Source organism: Pseudophryne corroboree, unplaced genomic scaffold (assembly GCF_028390025.1).
Source record: "Pseudophryne corroboree isolate aPseCor3 unplaced genomic scaffold, aPseCor3.hap2 scaffold_121, whole genome shotgun sequence".
NCBI classification, from domain to species: Eukaryota; Metazoa; Chordata; class Amphibia; order Anura; family Myobatrachidae; genus Pseudophryne; species Pseudophryne corroboree.
The window spans coordinates 1,420,491-1,438,397 of NW_026967835.1; the positions used below are offsets into that span (position 1 = coordinate 1,420,491).

Consider the following 17,907-nt stretch of genomic DNA (forward strand, 5'->3'; position numbering starts at 1 on the left):
CTCCACTGCAAAGGACATTATCCTATATTTACTATACCTATGCAGCGATTTACATGGGAAGCAGCTCCAGTTTGTTTTAAACAATCATCTTTACTACACAGAGCTACAATATTTTGTTCACAGCTAAAGGAGACAATAGCTGCATATAACTATGTAACAACATAACCGGGCCCCAACGTGCACATAGAGACTCCCTGCAGTGACACCAATGTTATCTGGGACTTAAATATTGTCTGCATAAGTTGATTTCTATTACTAAGCAACATAGTATTAATCTCAGATTTAGTTATATTACCATTTGTGTAATGACTTAAAGTGTATATGGTGTCTGTGTTTAAGTTGCTTGAATCAAATCTTTCCCTTCCCTACTGTAATCAGTTCCTTTTCTGAGTTATGTGGTAAACCATTTATTCTTTCATACAAAGCCCTGCCTGCCTTTCTTTGTGTCTGGGGAAACCTTGCCTCTCTGCCAGGAATAGAGAAGAGCTGCTGCTGAAGGAGGAATAGTCCATCAAGGTATCCCTGACCTGTTCCACATAGTTTACACACTTGTTATACCGGGGTGTTACATTGTGTGTGACTGACCTTAGGAAGAAACCGGAGCCTCCGCTGCAGTGACCCAGCAACCAGGGCACGGGAGTATACAGTGCCGCTGGGAGTGATGAAGCTGCAGTAAAGATGTCTATTAGACCTAGCCTGCTGCAGCCCTTGTAGATTCTCATAAAAAAAGTTCTTCTTTTCTTGTCAAAATTAATAGCTAAGAATAGGCTGCTTGAGGCAGGCCCCTGTTAAGTGGCCTGCTACTGAAGGCAACAACTACAAACTGAGCTCCCTGTTCATGGAAGCGGGGTTATAGAGGAGAATGCACTGAGCATCTTGGGAACAGTCAAAAGCTTTGAGCCGGTTGGTGCCTCAGATCAAGATCCTACTCTACACCCCAATGTGAATCCTTGTGGAGTCCAGTGTACCCCACAGAAGAAATTAATGTGTCACACCCATTGGCAGCAACCTTAGAATAGCTGCTGACGGGCACAATTGAGAAAGGAAGGGGGGGGGGGACATTTGAATCCAGCACATAGATGCAATTCAAATATGTAATTTGAACCTTCCTATTTTAAAATATAATGGATGAACCTCACCCTGTGAGAACAATCTTCATGATATAGAGATCTCATATGCAAAATAAGTATGAGTTGGGATAGGGCTGGGGAGGGTGGCTGCTCGGGCAGCCCCTCCCCCGTCAAGTTAAGGAGATTCAACTGAGGAAGCACAAGGGAACTCTCGTCTGGGGACAACAACTGCAGGGAGACCACATCTTTTCAGATGAACATGGGAGGGCGGAAGGCTGCCTAATACTGAAGCACCATCAAATATCAAACCATATGCAATAACTAGTACAAGCATTCCTGGGGGAAGGTCTGCAGGAGACGAATTTGCATACGGTGATGTCATCCAAGCAGTGGGCCAAAGTTGGCTGGAACCCTCATCTGCATATGAATAGAGAAAAGGGTTATGCAGGGCATGGCGGCCTTTTGCGGCGCTTGGATGACCCCTAGTTCGCATTAAACACCTCCACCCTCCTTCGGTGTGGGGCTCATGTTGACTATGCCCCAGCCCCTGAAGCATTCAAGCTGATTTCTTGCAGCAGCTGGGCACTGTAACAGCTCCAGAGCTGCTCTGTAAGGCAAATAAAAGGGTGTGGGCCCTGCAGCACTACCTGTAGTTCGCATTGTGCGTTGGAAGGCACAAAGTAATCAGACGGGAGAAGTCAGGATAGTGCGCAAGGGCATAGAAGGGAGCGGCTCAAGAAAAGAGAAGTGGAAACAGACAGCAAACTAGGCTGGAGAGAGACCTGAGACAAATAGATCTGAATTATACGAGAGCCGACCAGGGGAAACACAAATTATGCAGTCAAGTTTCCCACATTTGGGGAAATCGCAGGGGCAGCACAGCCAGAGTGCAATGGGTGAGCCTTGCCCTGGGAGAAGCACCTTCAAGATCATAGTATCTCACCTGGCAGGTAAGTAGGAGTTGGGCTAGAGCTGGGGAGGGTCGCTGCTCGGGCACCCCCCTGTCAAGTGAAGGAGATCCAACTGAGGCAGCACAATGGAACTCTCGAAAGAAGAACAAGGCTAGAGGAAGATCTGAGACAAAGAAATCTGACTTTTACCAGAGCTGACCAGCGGAAAACACAAACACAGTCCCCCACTACCACAAATAATGCAGGCGAGTTTCCCACATTTGGGGAAATCACAGGGGTCAGCATACCCAGAATGCAATGAATGAACCTCACCCTGGGTGAACAATCTTCATGACCATGGTGTCTCCTATGCAAAATAAGTATGATTTGGGATAGGGCTGGGGAGGGCCGCTGCTCAGGCACATCTCTGTCAAGTAAAGTTAATTCAACTGAGGCAGCACAAGGGAACTCTCATCTGGGGACAACAACTGCAGGGAGAACACATATTTTCAGATGAACATGGGAGGGCAGAAGGCTGCCTAATACTGAAGCACCCCCAAACAACAAACCAAATGCAACAACTAGTGCAAGCATTCCTGGGGGAAGGCCTGCAGCAGATGGATTTGCATATGGTGATGTTATCCAAGCAGTGGGTCAAAGTTGGCTTCAACCCTCATCTGCATATGAAAAGAGAAAAGGGGCGTGCAGGGCATGGCGGCCTTTTGCGCTGCTTGGATGACCCCTAGATCGCATTAAACACCCCCACCCTCCTTTGGTGTGGGGCTCATGTTGGCCATGCCCCATCCCATGAAGCATTCAAGCTGATTTCTTGCAGCAGCTGGGCACTGTAACAGCTCCAGAGCTGCTCTGTAAGGCAAGTAAAAGGGTGTGGGCCCTGCAGCACTACCTGTAGTTTGCATTGTGCATTGGAAGGCACAAAGTAAGCAGACGGGAGGAGAAGTCAGGATAGTGCACAAGGGTATAGAAGGGAGGGGCTCAAGAAAAGAGAAGTGGAAACAGACAGCAAACTAGGCTGGAGAGAGACCTGAGACAAAGAGATCTGAATTATACGAGAGCCGACCAGGGGAAACACAAATTATGCAGTCAAGTTTCCCACATTTGGGGAAATTGCAGGGGCAGCACACCCAGAGTGCAATGGGTGAGCCTTGCCCTGGGAGAAGCACCTTCATGATCATAGTATCTCACCTGGCAGGTAAGTAGGAGTTGGGCTAGAGCTGGGGAGGGTCGCTGCTCGGACACCCCCCTGTCAAGTGAAGGAGATCCAACTGAGGCAGCACAAAGGAACTCTCGAAAGAAGAACAAGGCTAGAGGAAGATCTGAGACAAAGAAATTTGACTTTTACCAGAGCTGACCAGAGGAAAGCACAAACACAGTCCACCACTACCACAAATAATGCAGTCGAGTTTCCCACATTTGGGGAAATCACAGGGGTCAGCATACCCAGAGTGCAATGAATGAACCGCACCCTGGGAGAACAATCTTCATAACAATGGTATCTCCTATGCAAAATAAGTATGATTTGGGATATGGCTGGGGAGGGCCGCTGCTCAGGCACATCTCTGTCAAGTAAAGGAGATTCAACTGAGGCAGCACAAGGGAACTCTCATCTGGGGACAACAACTGCAGGGAGAACACATATTTTCAGATGAACATGGGAGGGCAGAAGGCTGCCTAATACTGAAGCACCCCCAAACAACAAACCAAATGCAACAACTAGTGCAAGCATTCCTGGGGGAAGGCCTGCAGCAGATAGATTTGCATATGGTGATGTCATCCAAGCAGTGGGTCAAAGTTGGCTTCAACCCTCGTCTGCATATGAAAAGAGAAAAGGGGCGTGCAGGGCATGGTGGCCTTTTGCGGCACTTGGCTGACCCCTAGTTTGCATTAAACACCTCCACCCTCCTTCGGTGTGGGGCTCATGTTGGCTATGCCCCAGCCCCTGAAGCATTCAAGCTGATTTCTTGCAGCAGCTGGGCACTGTAACAGCTCCAGAGCTGCTCTGTAAGGCAAGTAAAAGGTTGTGGGCCCTGCAGCACTACCTGTAGTTCGCATTGTGCGTTGGAAGGCACAAAGTAAGCAGAAAGGAGGAGAAGTCAGGATAGTGCGCAAGGGCATAGAAGGGAGCTGCTGAAGAAAAGAGAAGTGGAAACAGACAGCAAACTAGGCTGGAGAGAGACCTGAGACAAAGAGATCTGAATTATACGAGACCTGACCAGGGGAAACACAAATTATGCAGTCAAGTTTCCCACATTTGGGGAAATCGCAGGAGCAGCACACCCAGAGTGCAATGGGTGAGCCTTGCCCTGGGAGAAGCACCTTCATGATCATAGTATCTCACCTGGCAGGTAAGTAGGAGTTGGGCTAGAGCTGGGGAGGGTCGCTGCTCGGGCACCCCCCTGTCAAGTGAAGGAGATCCAACTGAGGCAGCACAAAGGAACTCTCGAAAGAAGAACAAGGCTAGAGGAAGATCTGAGACAAAGAAATCTGACTTTTACCAGAGCTGACCAGAGGAAAGCACAAACACAGTCCACCACTACCACAAATAATGCAGTCGAGTTTCCCACATTTGGGGAAATCACAGGGGTCAGCATACCCAGAGTGCAATGAATGAACCGCACCCTGGGAGAACAATCTTCATAACAATGGTATCTCCTATGCAAAATAAGTATGATTTGGGATATGGCTGGGGAGGGCCGCTGCTCAGGCACATCTCTGTCAAGTAAAGGAGATTCAACTGAGGCAGCACAAGGGAACTCTCATCTGGGGACAACAACTGCAGGGAGAACACATATTTTCAGATGAACATGGGAGGGCAGAAGGCTGCCTAATACTGAAGCACCCCCAAACAACAAACCAAATGCAACAACTAGTGCAAGCATTCCTGGGGGAAGGCCTGCAGCAGATAGATTTGCATATGGTGATGTCATCCAAGCAGTGGGTCAAAGTTGGCTTCAACCCTCGTCTGCATATGAAAAGAGAAAAGGGGCGTGCAGGGCATGGTGGCCTTTTGCGGCACTTGGCTGACCCCTAGTTTGCATTAAACACCTCCACCCTCCTTCGGTGTAGGGCTCATGTTGGCTATGCCCCAGCCCCTGAAGCATTCAAGCTGATTTCTTGCAGCAGCTGGGCACTGTAACAGCTCCAGAGCTGCTCTGTAAGGCAAGTAAAAGGGTGTGGGCCCTGCAGCACTACCTGTAGTTCGCATTGTGCGTTGGAAGGCACAAAGTAAGCAGAAAGGAGGAGAAGTCAGGATAGTGCGCAAGGGCATAGAAGGGAGCGGCTCAAGAAAAGAGAAGTGGAAACAGACAGCAAACTAGGCTGGAGAGAGACCTGAGACAAAGAGATCTGAATTATACGAGACCTGACCAGGGGAAACACAAATTATGCAGTCAAGTTTCCCACATTTGGGGAAATCGCAGGGGCAGCACACCCAGAGTGCAATGGGTGAGCCTTGCCCTGGGAGAAGAACCTTCATGATCATAGTATCTCACCTGGCAGGTAAGTAGGAGTTGGGCTAGAGCTGGGGAGGGTCGCTGCTCGGGCACCCCCCTGTCAAGTGAAGGAGATCCAACTGAGGCAGCACAAGGAAACTCTCGAAAGAAGAACAAGGCTAGAGGAAGATCTGAAACAAAGAAATCTGACTTTTACCAGAGATCAGAGGAAAACACAAACACAGTCCCCCACTACCAACAAATAAAGCAGTCGCGTTTCCCACATTTGGGGAAATCACAGGGGTCAGCATACCCAGAATGCAATGAATGAACCTCACCCTGGGAGAGTAATCTTCATGACCATGGTATCTCCTATGCAAAATAAGTATGATTTGGGATAGGGCTGGGGAGGGCCGCTGCTCATGCACATCTCTGTCAAGTAAAGGAGATTCAACTGAGGCAGCACAAGGGAACTCTCATCTGGGGACAACAACTGCAGGGAGAACACATATTTTCAGATGAACATGGGAGGGCAGAAGGCTGCCTAATACTGAAGCACCCCCAAACAACAAACCAAATGCAACAACTAGTGCAAGCATTCCTGGGGGAAGTTCTGCAGAAGACGGATTTGCATACGGTGATGTCATCCAAGCAGTGGGTCAAAGTTGGCTTCAACCCTCATCTGCATATGAAAAGAGAAAAGGGGCGTGCAGGGCATGGCGTCCTTTTGCGGTGCTTGGATGACCCCTAGTTCGCATTAAACACCCCACCCTCCTTTGGTGTGGGGCTCATGTTGGCCATGCCCCATCCCCTGAAGCATTCAAGCTGATTTATTGCAGCAGCTGGGCACTGTAACAGCTCCAGAGCTGCTCTGAACGGCAAGTAAAAGGGTGTGGGCCCTGCAGCACTACCTGTAGTTTGCATTGTGCATTGGAAGGCACAAAGTAAGCAGACGGGAGAAGTCAGGATAGTGCGCAAGGGCATAGAAGGGAGCGGCTCAAGAAAAGAGAAGTTGAAACAGACAGCAAACTAGGCTGGAGAGAGACCTGAGACAAAGAGATCTGAATTATACGAGAGCCGACCAGGGGAAACACAAATTATGCAGTCAAGTTTCCCACATTTGGGGAAATCGCAGGAGCAGCACACCCAGAGTGCAATGGGTGAGCCTTGCCCTGGGAGAAGCACCTACATGATCATAGTATCTCACCTGCCAGGTAAGTAGAAGTTGGGCTAGAGCTGGGGAGGGTCGCTGCTCGGGTACCCCCCTGTCAAGTGAAGGAGATCCAACTGAGGCAGCACAAGGGAACTCTCGAAAGAAGAACAAGGCTAAAGGAAGATCTGAGACAAAGAAATCTGACTTTTACCAGAGCTGACCAGAGGAAAGCACAAACACAGTCCCCCACTACCACAAATAAAGCAGTCGAGTTTCCCACATTTGGGGAAATCACAGGGGTCAGCATACCCAGAATGCAATGAATGAACCTCACCGTGGGAGAACAATCTTCATGACCATGGTATCTCCTATGCAAAATAAGTATGATTTGGGATAGGGCTGGGGAGGGCCGCTGCTCAGGCACATCTCTGTCAAGTAAAGGAGATTCAACTGAGGCAGCACAAGGGAACTCTCATCTGGGGACAACAACTGCAGGGAGAACACATATTTTCAGATGAACATGGGAGGGCAGAAGGCTGCCTAATACTGAAGCACCCCCAAACAACAAACCAAATGCAACAACTAGTGCAAGCATTCCTGGGGGAAGGCCTGCAGCAGATGGATTTGCATACGGTGATGTCATCCAAGCAGTGGGTCAAAGTTGGCTTCAACCCTCGTCTGCATATGAAAAGAGAAAAGGGGCGTGCAGGGCATGGCGGCCTTTTGCGGCGCTTGGATGACCCCTAGTTCGCATTAAACACCTCCACCCTCCTTCGGTGTGGGGCTCATGTTGGCTATGCCCCAGCCCCTGAAGCATTCAAGCTGATTTCTTGCAGCAGCTGGGCACTGTAACAGCTCCAGAGCTGCTCTGTATGGCAAGTAAAAGGGTGTGGGCCCTGCAGCACTACCTGTAGTTTGCATTGTGCATTGGAAGGCACAAAGTAAGCAGACAGGAGGAGAAGTCAGGATAGTGCACAAGGGTATAAAAGGGAGGGGCTCATGAAAAAAGAAGTGGAAACAGACAGCAAACTAGGCTGGAGAGAGACCTGAGACAAAGAGATCTGAATTATACGAGAGCCGACCAGGGGAAACACAAATTATGCAGTCAAGCTTCCCACATTTGGGGAAATCGCAGGGGCACCACACCCAGAGTGCAATGGGTGAGCCTTGCCCTGGGAGAAGCACCTTCATGATCATAGTATCTCACCTGGCAAGTAAGTAGGAGTTGGGCTAGAGCTGGGGAGGGTCGCTGCTCGGGCACCCCCCTGTCAAGTGAAAGAGATCCAACTGAGGCAGCACAAGGGAACTCTCGAAAGAAGAACAAGGCTAGAGGAAGATCTGAGACAAATAAATCTGACTTTTACCAGAGCTGTCCAGAGGAAAGCACAAACACAGTCCCCCACTACCACAAATAATGCAGTTGAGTTTCCCACATTTGGGGAAATCACAGGGGTCAGCATACCCAGAATGCAATGAATGAACCTCACCCTGGGAGAACAATCTTCATGACCATGGTATCGCCTATGCAAAATAAGTATGATTTGGGATAGGGCTGGGGAGGGCCGCTGCTCAGGCACATCTCTGTCAAGTAAAGGAGATTCAACTGAGGCAGCACAAGGGAACTCTCATCTGGGGACAACAACTGCAGGGAGAACACATATTTTCAGATAAACATGGGAGGGCAGAAGGCAGCCTAATACTGAAGCACCCCCAAACAACAAACCAAATGCAACAACTAGTACAAGCATTCCTGGGGGAAGGCCTGCAGCAGATGGATTTGCATATGGTGATGTCATCCAAGCAGTGGGTCAAAGTTGGCTACAACCCGCGTCTGCATATGAAAAGAGAAAAGGGGCGTGCAGGGCATGGCGGCCTTTTGCGGCGCTTGGATAACCCCTAGTTCGCATTAAACACCTCCACCCTCCTTCGGTGTGGGGCTCATGTTGGCTATGCCCCAGCCCCTGAAGCATTCAAGCTGATTTCTTGCAGCAGCTGGGCACTGTAACAGCTCCAGAGCTGCTCTGAACGGCAAGTAAAAGGGTGTGGGCCCTGCAGCACTACCTGTAGTTTGCATTGTGCATTGGAAGGCACAAAGTAAGCAGACGGGAGAAGTCAGGATAGTGCGCAAGGGCATAGAAGGGAGCGGCTCAAGAAAAGAGAAGTTGAAACAGACAGCAAACTAGGCTGGAGAGAGACCTGAGACAAAGAGATCTGAATTATACGAGAGCCGACCAGGGGAAACACAAATTATGCAGTCAAGTTTCCCACATTTGGGGAAATCGCAGGAGCAGCACACCCAGAGTGCAATGGGTGAGCCTTGCCCTGGGAGAAGCACCTACATGATCATAGTATCTCACCTGCCAGGTAAGTAGGAGTTGGGCTAGAGCTGGGGAGGGTCGCTGCTCGGGCACCCCCCTGTCAAGTGAAAGAGATCCAACTGAGGCAGCACAAGGGAACTCTCGAAAGAAGAACAAGGCTAGAGGAAGATCTGAGACAAATAAATCTGACTTTTACCAGAGCTGTCCAGAGGAAAGCACAAACACAGTCCCCCACTACCACAAATAATGCAGTTGAGTTTCCCACATTTGGGGAAATCACAGGGGTCAGCATACCCAGAATGCAATGAATGAACCTCACCCTGGGAGAACAATCTTCATGACCATGGTATCGCCTATGCAAAATAAGTATGATTTGGGATAGGGCTGGGGAGGGCCGCTGCTCAGGCACATCTCTGTCAAGTAAAGGAGATTCAACTGAGGCAGCACAAGGGAACTCTCATCTGGGGACAACAACTGCAGGGAGAACACATATTTTCAGATAAACATGGGAGGGCAGAAGGCAGCCTAATACTGAAGCACCCCCAAACAACAAACCAAATGCAACAACTAGTACAAGCATTCCTGGGGGAAGGCCTGCAGCAGATGGATTTGCATATGGTGATGTCATCCAAGCAGTGGGTCAAAGTTGGCTACAACCCGCGTCTGCATATGAAAAGAGAAAAGGGGCGTGCAGGGCATGGCGGCCTTTTGCGGCGCTTGGATAACCCCTAGTTCGCATTAAACACCTCCACCCTCCTTCGGTGTGGGGCTCATGTTGGCTATGCCCCAGCCCCTGAAGCATTCAAGCTGATTTCTTGCAGCAGCTGGGCACTGTAACAGCTCCAGAGCTGCTCTGAACGGCAAGTAAAAGGGTGTGGGCCCTGCAGCACTACCTGTAGTTTGCATTGTGCATTGGAAGGCACAAAGTAAGCAGACGGGAGAAGTCAGGATAGTGCGCAAGGGCATAGAAGGGAGCGGCTCAAGAAAAGAGAAGTTGAAACAGACAGCAAACTAGGCTGGAGAGAGACCTGAGACAAAGAGATCTGAATTATACGAGAGCCGACCAGGGGAAACACAAATTATGCAGTCAAGTTTCCCACATTTGGGGAAATCGCAGGAGCAGCACACCCAGAGTGCAATGGGTGAGCCTTGCCCTGGGAGAAGCACCTACATGATCATAGTATCTCACCTGCCAGGTAAGTAGAAGTTGGGCTAGAGCTGGGGAGGGTCGCTGCTCGGGTACCCCCCTGTCAAGTGAAGGAGATTCAACTGAGGCAGCACAAGGGAACTCTCGAAAGAAGAACAAGGCTAGAGGAAGATCTGAGACAAATAAATCTGACTTTTACCAGAGCTGACCAGAGGAAAGCACAAACACAGTCCCCCACTACCACAAATAATGCAGTCGAGTTTCCCACATTTGGGGAAATCACAGGGGTCAGCATACCCAGAATGCAATGAATGAACCTCACCCTGGGAGAACAATCTTCATGACCATGGTATATCCTATGCAAAATAAGTATGATTTGGGATAGGGCTGGGGAGGGCCGCTGCTCAGGCACATCTCTGTCAAGTAAAGGAGATTCAACTGAGGCAGCACAAGGGAACTCTCATCTGGGGACAACAACTGCAGGGAGAACACATATTTTCAGATGAACATGGGAGGGCAGAAGGCTGCCTAATAATGAAGCACCCCCAAACAACAAACCAAATGCAACAACTAGTGCAAGCATTCCTGGGGGAAGGCCTGCAGCAGATGGATTTGCATACGGTGATGTCATCCAAGCAGTGGGTCAAAGTTGGCTTCAACCCTCGTCTGCATATGAAAAGAGAAAAGGGGCGTGCAGGGCATAGCGGCCTTTTGCGGCGCTTGGATGACCCCTAGTTCGCATTAAACACCTCCACCCTCCTTCGGTGTGGGGCTCATGTTGGCTATGCCCCAGCCCCTGAAGCATTCAAGCTGATTTCTTGCAGCAGCTGGGCACTGTAACAGCTCCAGAGCTGCTCTGTACGGCAAGTAAAAGGGTGTGGGCCCTGCAGCACTACCAGTAGTTTGCATTGTGCATTGGAAGGCACAAAGTAAGCAGACAAGAGGAGAAGTCAGGATAGTGCACAAGGGTATAAAAGGGAGGGGCTCATGAAAAAAGAAGTGGAAACAGACAGCAAACTAGGCTGGAGAGAGACCTGAGACAAAGAGATCTGAATTATACGAGAGCCGACCAGGGGAAACACAAATTATGCAGTCAAGCTTCCCACATTTGGGGAAATCGCAGGGGCACCACACCCAGAGTGCAATGGGTGAGCCTTGCCCTGGGAGAAGCACCTTCATGATCATAGTATCTCACCTGGCAGGTAAGTAGGAGTTGGGCTAGAGCTGGGGAGGGTCGCTACTCGGGCACCCCCCTGTCAAGTGAAAGAGATCCAACTGAGGCAGCACAAGGGAACTCTCGAAAGAAGAACAAGGCTAGAGGAAGATCTGAGACAAATAAATCTGACTTTTACCAGAGCTGACCAGAGGAAAGCACAAACACAGTCCCCCACTACCACAAATAATGCAGTCGAGTTTCCCACATTTGGGGAAATCACAGGGGTCAGCATACCCAGAATGCAATGAATGAACCTCACCCTGGGAGAACAATCTTCATGACCATGGTATCGCCTATGCAAAATAAGTATGATTTGGGATAGGGCTGGGGAGGGCCGCTGCTCAGGCACATCTCTGTCAAGTAAAGGAGATTCAGCTGAGGCAGCACAAGGGAACTCTCATCTGGGGACAACAACTGCAGGGAGAACACATATTTTCATATAAAAATCTTGGTCATGCTCTGGTTTCTCTTCAGAACGAACAAATCTTTCGCCTCTTACTAAAGATTTCCGTGGAGAGGAGCAAAACCGAGTTTTATCTCAATTTTTGCATGCCCCATCATTTTGGGGTTTCTTTTACCGGTTTAAAGATAGAATGAGTGTGCTTTAATGTAAGCTCATTTGCATAGAAACGACAGTAAATGTTTATTTATGTTCAAACAGAACTTTCTTGACCATGCTACTTGCTTGAAAGATCTGGGAGCACATGGAATACAGTACAAACCATGCTTATAGCAAGGAGAAGCCAGGTGAGAAATCTGCTTTCTTTCAAATTGGGCACTCACTTTGATCTGAATGAGGACTGCTGGCACAGCACTCAGGCGACAGGTGGAATCTTGGTCATGCTCTGGTTTCTCTTCAGAACGAACAAATCTTTCGCCTTTTATTAAAGATTATCCGTGGAGAGGAGCAAAACTGAATTTTATCTCAATTTTTGCATGCCCCATATTATTGGGGTTTCTTTTATCAGTTTAAAGACAGAACGAGTGTGCTTTCTTGTTAGCTTTAATGTAAGTTTATTTGCATAACAATGACAATAAATGTCTGTTTCTTTTCAAGCAGAACTTTCTTGACCATACTAATTGCTTGAAAGATCTGGGAGCACATGGAAAAGAGTACAAACCATGTTTATAGCAAGGGGAAGCCTGGTGAGAAATCTGCTTTCTTTCTTTCAAATTGGGTGCTCACTTTGAGCTGAATGAGGACTGCTGGCATGGCACTCAGGCGACAGGTGGAATCTTGGTCATGCTCTGGTTTCTCTTCAGAACGAACAAATCTTTCGCCTTTTACTAAAGATTTCCGTGGAGAGGAGCAAAACTGAGTTTTATCTCAATTTTTGCATGCCCCATATCATACCTCCCAACTGTCCCGATTTTCGCGGGACAGTCCCGTTTTTTGGGGACTGTCCCGCTGTCCCACCTGCGGGCCGCAGTGTCCCGCGGTGGGGAGGACAATTGGGAGGCTCTGTCTGTCGCTGCCCTGCTTAGCAGAGCAGCGGTGAATAGACGCTGTGCGCATGCGCACAGCGTCTATTCACTGAAGTCAGAGGGAGAGGTGGCATGCCAGCGGCTCACAGAGCGCTGGGCATGCCCGCTCAGTGCCGAAAACGGGGGCGTGACTCGCGATCGCGGGTCCTCCCGCGAAGCCACGCCCCCTTTTACTTAGGTCACACCCTTTTTGGGAGCGCGCGCGACTTCGCCGCGCGTGTGTCCCTCTTTGCGAGCCGACAAAGTTGGGAGGTATGCCCATATTATTGGGGTTTCTTTTATCAGTTTAAAGACAGAACGAGTTTGCTTTCTTGTTAGCTTTAATGTAAGTTTATTTGCATAACAATGACAGTAAATGTTTGTTTCTTTTCAAACAGAACTTTCTTGACCATGCTACTTGCTTGAAAGATCTGGGAGCACATGGAAAACAGTACAAACCATGCAGTATCACAAGAGCCTTTATTTGATCTTTCATGAAGATAGAGCAGAATTGAGGACACGTCAACAATTTCTGCCGAAGGTGGTATATCTTTCCACATGGTGCCTTTGGCCACTGACACCTTCGTTGAGTCAAAGTCTCTGGCTGTGGTCAGAACTTTGAAAATTTATGTCACCAGAACGGTTCAGATTAGGAAAACAGAGGCTCTGTTTGTCCTGTATGCTCCCAACAGGATTGGGTGTCCTGCTTCCATGTAGACCATTATGCGCTGGATCTGTGGTAAGATTCAGCATGCTCATTCCATGGCAGGATTGCCGTTACTGAATTAGGTGAAGACCCATTCTACTAGAAAGGTGGGTTCATCCTGGGCAGCTGGTCGGGGAGTCTCGGCATTGCAACTTTGCCGAGCAGCTATTTAGTAAACACTTTTGCTAAGTTTTACAAGTTTGATACCTTGGCCGATGATAACTTCAAGTTGGGTCATTCGGTGCTGCAGAGTCGTACGCACTCTTCCACCCGTTCAAGAGCTTTGGTATAACCCCATGGTTCTTAATGTGACCCCAGCATCCTCTAGGTCGTATGAGAAAATAGGATTTTAATACCTACCGGTAAATCCTTTTCTCTTAGTCTGTAGAGGATGCTGGGCACCCGTCCCAGTCCATACTGTGTCTGCAGTTATTACTTGTGGTTATACACATGTTGTGTTATGGTTCTGGTCAGCTTTTTGCTGCAATTGTTCATGCCGTTGGCTTGTGTTCTGTTGAATGCCACGTTCTGCGGCATGCTTAAGGTGTGAGCTGGTAAGATGCTCACCTTAGTTTAACAATAAATCCTTTCCTCGAAATGTCCGTCTCCATGGGCACAGTTCCTATAACTGGAGTCTGGAGGAGGGGCATAGAGGGAGGAGCCAGTTCACACCCTTTGATAGTCTTAAAGTGCCCATGTCTCTTGCGGATCCCGTCTATACCCCATGGTTCTTAATGTGACCCCAGCATCCTCTACGGACTAAGAGAAAAGGATGCCCTTGCGCACTATCCTGACTTCTCCTCCCGTCTGCTTACTTTGTGCCTTCCAACGCACAATGCAAACTACAGGTGGTGCTGCAGGGCCCACACCCTTTTACTTGCCTTACAGAACAGCTCTGGAGCTGTTACAGTGCCCAGCTGCTGCAAGAAATCAGCTTGAATGCTTCAGGGGATGGGGCATGGCCAACATGAGCCCCACACCAAAGGAGGGTGGGGGTGTTTAATGAGAACTAGGGGTCATCCAAGCACTGCAAAAGGCCGCCATGCCCTGCACGCCCCTTTTCTCTTTTCATATGCAGATGAGGGTTCCAGCCAACTTTGGCCCACTGCTTGAATAACATCACTGTATGCAAATCCGTCTGCTGCAGACCTTCCCCCAGGAAGGCTTGTACTAGATGTTGCATATGGTTTGATATTTGATGGTGCTTCAGTATTAGGCAGCCTTCCGCCCTCCCATGTTCATCTGAAAAGATGTGGTCTCCCTGCAGTTGTTGTCCCCAGACGAGAGTTCCCTTGTGCTTCCTCAGTTGAATCTCCTTAACTTGACGGGGGAGGGGCTGCCCGAGCAGCCACCCTCCCCAGCCCTATCCCAACTCATACTTATTTTGCATATGAGATCTCTTGATCATGAAGATTGTTATCACAGGGTGAGGTTCATCCATTATATTTTAAAATAGGAAGGTACAAATTACATATTTGAATTGCATTTATGTGCTGGATTCAAATGTCCCCCCCCCCCCCCCCCTTCCTTTCTCAATTGTGCCCGTCAGCAGCTATTCTAAGGTTGCTGCCAATGGGTGTGACACATTAATTTCTTCTGTGGGGTACACTGGACTCCACAAGGATTCACATTGGGGTGTAGAGTAGGATCTTGATCTGAGGCACCAACCGGCTCAAAGCTTTTGACTGTTCCCAAGATGCTCAGTGCATTCTCCTCTATAACCCCGCTTCCATGAACAGGGAGCTCAGTTTGTAGTTGGTGCCTTCAGTAGCAGGCCACTTAACAGGGGCCTGCCTCAGGCAGCCTATTCTTAGCTATAAATTTTGACAAGAAAAGAAGAACTTGTTTTATGAGAATCTACAAGGGCTGCAGCAGGCTAGGTCTAATAGACATCTTTACTGCAGCTTCATCACTCCCAGCGGCGCTGTATACTCCCGTGCCCTGGTTGCTGGGTCACTGCAGCGGAGGGTCCGGTTTCATCCTAAGGTCAGTCACACACACACCACCCTTCCGGATCACGAGGCCGCTGATGAAGGGGAGCGTGGCCGTAGGGGGTGGACCGTGTGCGCACTGGCGTGGACACTGATTACTGGGCAGCCGCTCCACTAGCCACCAGGTACAGTTAAGGAGCACAGGTCTGGGGGTTTTTCTCCTATATTAACCCAATTTTGTACTGCCCGCAGCGCATTGTGATAGGTAATAGGGCCTGATTCAGGTTGGATTGCAATCACAATAAGCGATCCAACTGCAAAAATTGCTAAGAGCATACGCATGTGCCTGCATTTTCTGCGGCACCCCGCAGAGAATGCGATCGCCTCTGCCTGTCAATCGGGGCGGGGGGGGGGATAGGTGGGTCAGCAACACTCCATTTCCAAGTCAGGGATGGAGCGGTGCGGGGGCAAGGCTTCAAAATGGGGTCTGCAACGGAGGAGACACAGGGGGCGTGGTCACAGCGGCTGTATGACATCACATTTAGCCGCTGTGATCACAAAAATGGTGGCGGCTTCCTGCGCGCACATACAGTCTGCACCAGCAGGAGGCTACACCATTTTTTATGATCACGCTGAACTGCAGTGCGACTGCAATTACAGCATGGTCAAGAAGGGAGGCGTCATGCTGGGTGGCCATGCCCTTTCACTGTGCAGGAGCCAGCACTGCTCACACACTAGTCCCCGGGTGCAGCCCCCAACCCCCGGGACACCCGGAGCAACAAAATGTAGATTCAGGCCACCAGGCCACGCCCCTACCTATGAAACCATGCCTCCTTTTTACCATTGCGCTGCTTATCTGCGCGCACTGCATTACAATCTCCCTCGCCACCTCTCTGGGTGTCACCAGTGATAGTGACACCTCTGCCATGCTTGTAGCAGCTGGTCCTAAGATCTACGCCTCAAGCCCTGAGTGTTTGCCCTTGTGACTTGTTGATCATCATAGCGAAGCAGATGCTTACAGAAAACTGCAGGGGCTTAGATTGAAAATAAAAAAATTGATGGGTATAAGGTAGAGAGGAGCGGGTTCGGTTCTCCGAGAACCGAATTCCCCACGAACTCCACGTTGTTTACACTGGTCCGAGGCAGGCTCGGTTGTTCCCGCCTGACTCGGAAAACCTGAACAAGGGAAAATGTCATCATCCCGCTGTCGGATTCTCGCGAGATTCGGATTCCATATAAAGAGCTGCTTGTTGCCGCCATTTTTACTCGTGCTTTGAAGAGAGAGCGGAACGGACGTGGCTATGTTCTCTCAGTGGAAATCTCAATATCAGTGCTCAGTATCAGTGGTTACTTATTGCTGCTCAGTAATACTAGTAGTGTGTCTCTCCTGCTCAGTGTCAGTTCTCAGTAGTATCCTCATCAGTGCTCAGTATCACTGCTCATTGTCTTGTGCTGCATTGTGGTGCTCAGCATACTACAGTACATTACTAATAGTCCAGTGCTGCATCTTGCTGCTCAGTGTCAGTTCTAGTATCCTCATCAGTGCTCACTATCACTGTTCATTGCATTTTGGTTTTCTGTATACTACAGTAACATAGTAATATAGTAACATATAGTAACATAGTTTTTGAGGTTGAATAGAGGCAAATTGCCCATCGTGTTCAACCTGTTTTAAGTTGTGATGATTCTACATACTTGCTGAATAATGTTTTATGACTAGTTAGCTACTATAACTCATGTTACCCCCGGATTAACCATGTTGATATTTTAAGTATTATAACCTTAGATAGCTTTTTCATTCAGAAATGTATCCATTCCTTTTTTAAATCCAATTACAGAGTCCGCCATTACCACCTTCCCTGGCAGGGAATTCCACATCCTGATTGCCCTAACAGTGAAGATCATAGTATCTCACCTGGCAGGTAAGTAGGAGTTGGGCTAGAGCTGTGGAGGATTGCTGCTCGGGCACCCCCTGTCAAGTGAAGGAGATCCAACTGAGGCAGCACAAGGGAACTCTCGAAAGAAGAACAAGGCTAGAGGAAGATCTGAGACAAAGAAATCTGACTTTTACCAGAGCTGACCAGAGGAAAGCACAAACACAGTCCCCCACTACCACAAATAATGCAGTCGAGTTTCCCACATTTGGGGAAATCACAGGGGTCAGCATACCCAGAATGCAATGAATGAACCTCACCCTGGGAGAACAATCTTCATGACCATGGTATCTCCTATGCAAAATAAGTATGATTTGGGATAGGGCTGGGGAGGGCCGCTGCTCAGGCACATCTCTGTCAAGTAAAGGAGATTCAACTGAGGCAGCACAAGGGAACTCTCATCTGGGGACAACAACTGCAGGGAGAACACATATTTTCAGATGAAAATCTTGGTCATGCTCTGGTTTCTCTTCAGAACGAACAAATCTTTCGCCTTTTACTAAAGATTTCCGTGGAGAGGAGCAAAACTGAGTTTTACCTCAATTTTTGCATGCCCCATCTTTTTGGATTTTCTTTTATCGGTTTAAAGATAGAATGAGTGTGCTTTAATGAAAGCTCATTTGCAT

At 48.9% G+C, this 17,907-nt stretch overlaps 23 non-coding genes across 23 annotated transcripts; 4 read left to right on the plus strand and 19 right to left on the minus strand.

Annotated features, from left to right (window-relative positions):
- Positions 1–1,865: 1,865 nt before the first annotated feature.
- LOC134991881 (U1 spliceosomal RNA) lies at positions 1,866–2,028 on the minus strand. Its single transcript, XR_010196102.1, has one exon. It is a non-coding gene; the product is annotated as a U1 spliceosomal RNA (small nuclear RNA).
- A 152-nt stretch (positions 2,029–2,180) lies between these two features.
- LOC134992303 (U1 spliceosomal RNA) lies at positions 2,181–2,344 on the minus strand. The gene has a single exon (XR_010196484.1). It is a non-coding gene; the product is annotated as a U1 spliceosomal RNA (small nuclear RNA).
- Positions 2,345–3,018: 674 nt separating this feature from the next.
- Positions 3,019–3,181, minus strand: LOC134992374 (U1 spliceosomal RNA). The gene has a single exon (XR_010196547.1). It is a non-coding gene; the product is annotated as a U1 spliceosomal RNA (small nuclear RNA).
- Positions 3,182–3,333: 152 nt separating this feature from the next.
- On the minus strand, positions 3,334–3,497 carry LOC134992248 (U1 spliceosomal RNA). The gene has a single exon (XR_010196432.1). It is a non-coding gene; the product is annotated as a U1 spliceosomal RNA (small nuclear RNA).
- A 674-nt stretch (positions 3,498–4,171) lies between these two features.
- LOC134992422 (U1 spliceosomal RNA) lies at positions 4,172–4,334 on the minus strand. Its single transcript, XR_010196594.1, has one exon. It is a non-coding gene; the product is annotated as a U1 spliceosomal RNA (small nuclear RNA).
- A 152-nt stretch (positions 4,335–4,486) lies between these two features.
- Positions 4,487–4,650, minus strand: LOC134992250 (U1 spliceosomal RNA). Its single transcript, XR_010196434.1, has one exon. It is a non-coding gene; the product is annotated as a U1 spliceosomal RNA (small nuclear RNA).
- Positions 4,651–5,324: 674 nt separating this feature from the next.
- LOC134992440 (U1 spliceosomal RNA) lies at positions 5,325–5,487 on the minus strand. Its single transcript, XR_010196611.1, has one exon. It is a non-coding gene; the product is annotated as a U1 spliceosomal RNA (small nuclear RNA).
- Positions 5,488–5,636: 149 nt separating this feature from the next.
- LOC134992428 (U1 spliceosomal RNA) lies at positions 5,637–5,801 on the minus strand. Its single transcript, XR_010196600.1, has one exon. It is a non-coding gene; the product is annotated as a U1 spliceosomal RNA (small nuclear RNA).
- Positions 5,802–6,471: 670 nt separating this feature from the next.
- LOC134992347 (U1 spliceosomal RNA) lies at positions 6,472–6,634 on the minus strand. Its single transcript, XR_010196523.1, has one exon. It is a non-coding gene; the product is annotated as a U1 spliceosomal RNA (small nuclear RNA).
- A 152-nt stretch (positions 6,635–6,786) lies between these two features.
- On the minus strand, positions 6,787–6,950 carry LOC134992242 (U1 spliceosomal RNA). The gene has a single exon (XR_010196427.1). It is a non-coding gene; the product is annotated as a U1 spliceosomal RNA (small nuclear RNA).
- Positions 6,951–7,624: 674 nt separating this feature from the next.
- LOC134991904 (U1 spliceosomal RNA) lies at positions 7,625–7,787 on the minus strand. The gene has a single exon (XR_010196124.1). It is a non-coding gene; the product is annotated as a U1 spliceosomal RNA (small nuclear RNA).
- Positions 7,788–7,939: 152 nt separating this feature from the next.
- Positions 7,940–8,103, minus strand: LOC134992119 (U1 spliceosomal RNA). Its single transcript, XR_010196310.1, has one exon. It is a non-coding gene; the product is annotated as a U1 spliceosomal RNA (small nuclear RNA).
- Positions 8,104–8,774: 671 nt separating this feature from the next.
- On the minus strand, positions 8,775–8,937 carry LOC134992348 (U1 spliceosomal RNA). The gene has a single exon (XR_010196524.1). It is a non-coding gene; the product is annotated as a U1 spliceosomal RNA (small nuclear RNA).
- Positions 8,938–9,089: 152 nt separating this feature from the next.
- Positions 9,090–9,253, minus strand: LOC134992121 (U1 spliceosomal RNA). The gene has a single exon (XR_010196312.1). It is a non-coding gene; the product is annotated as a U1 spliceosomal RNA (small nuclear RNA).
- A 671-nt stretch (positions 9,254–9,924) lies between these two features.
- Positions 9,925–10,087, minus strand: LOC134992349 (U1 spliceosomal RNA). Its single transcript, XR_010196525.1, has one exon. It is a non-coding gene; the product is annotated as a U1 spliceosomal RNA (small nuclear RNA).
- Positions 10,088–10,239: 152 nt separating this feature from the next.
- On the minus strand, positions 10,240–10,403 carry LOC134992157 (U1 spliceosomal RNA). The gene has a single exon (XR_010196345.1). It is a non-coding gene; the product is annotated as a U1 spliceosomal RNA (small nuclear RNA).
- Positions 10,404–11,077: 674 nt separating this feature from the next.
- LOC134991886 (U1 spliceosomal RNA) lies at positions 11,078–11,240 on the minus strand. The gene has a single exon (XR_010196107.1). It is a non-coding gene; the product is annotated as a U1 spliceosomal RNA (small nuclear RNA).
- A 152-nt stretch (positions 11,241–11,392) lies between these two features.
- LOC134992183 (U1 spliceosomal RNA) lies at positions 11,393–11,556 on the minus strand. The gene has a single exon (XR_010196370.1). It is a non-coding gene; the product is annotated as a U1 spliceosomal RNA (small nuclear RNA).
- Positions 11,557–11,700: 144 nt separating this feature from the next.
- On the plus strand, positions 11,701–11,816 carry LOC134992027 (U5 spliceosomal RNA). The gene has a single exon (XR_010196222.1). It is a non-coding gene; the product is annotated as a U5 spliceosomal RNA (small nuclear RNA).
- A 270-nt stretch (positions 11,817–12,086) lies between these two features.
- LOC134992086 (U5 spliceosomal RNA) lies at positions 12,087–12,203 on the plus strand. The gene has a single exon (XR_010196279.1). It is a non-coding gene; the product is annotated as a U5 spliceosomal RNA (small nuclear RNA).
- A 286-nt stretch (positions 12,204–12,489) lies between these two features.
- Positions 12,490–12,602, plus strand: LOC134992070 (U5 spliceosomal RNA). The gene has a single exon (XR_010196264.1). It is a non-coding gene; the product is annotated as a U5 spliceosomal RNA (small nuclear RNA).
- Positions 12,603–17,428: 4,826 nt separating this feature from the next.
- On the minus strand, positions 17,429–17,592 carry LOC134992437 (U1 spliceosomal RNA). The gene has a single exon (XR_010196609.1). It is a non-coding gene; the product is annotated as a U1 spliceosomal RNA (small nuclear RNA).
- Positions 17,593–17,736: 144 nt separating this feature from the next.
- Positions 17,737–17,852, plus strand: LOC134992031 (U5 spliceosomal RNA). The gene has a single exon (XR_010196226.1). It is a non-coding gene; the product is annotated as a U5 spliceosomal RNA (small nuclear RNA).
- Positions 17,853–17,907: the final 55 nt, after the last annotated feature.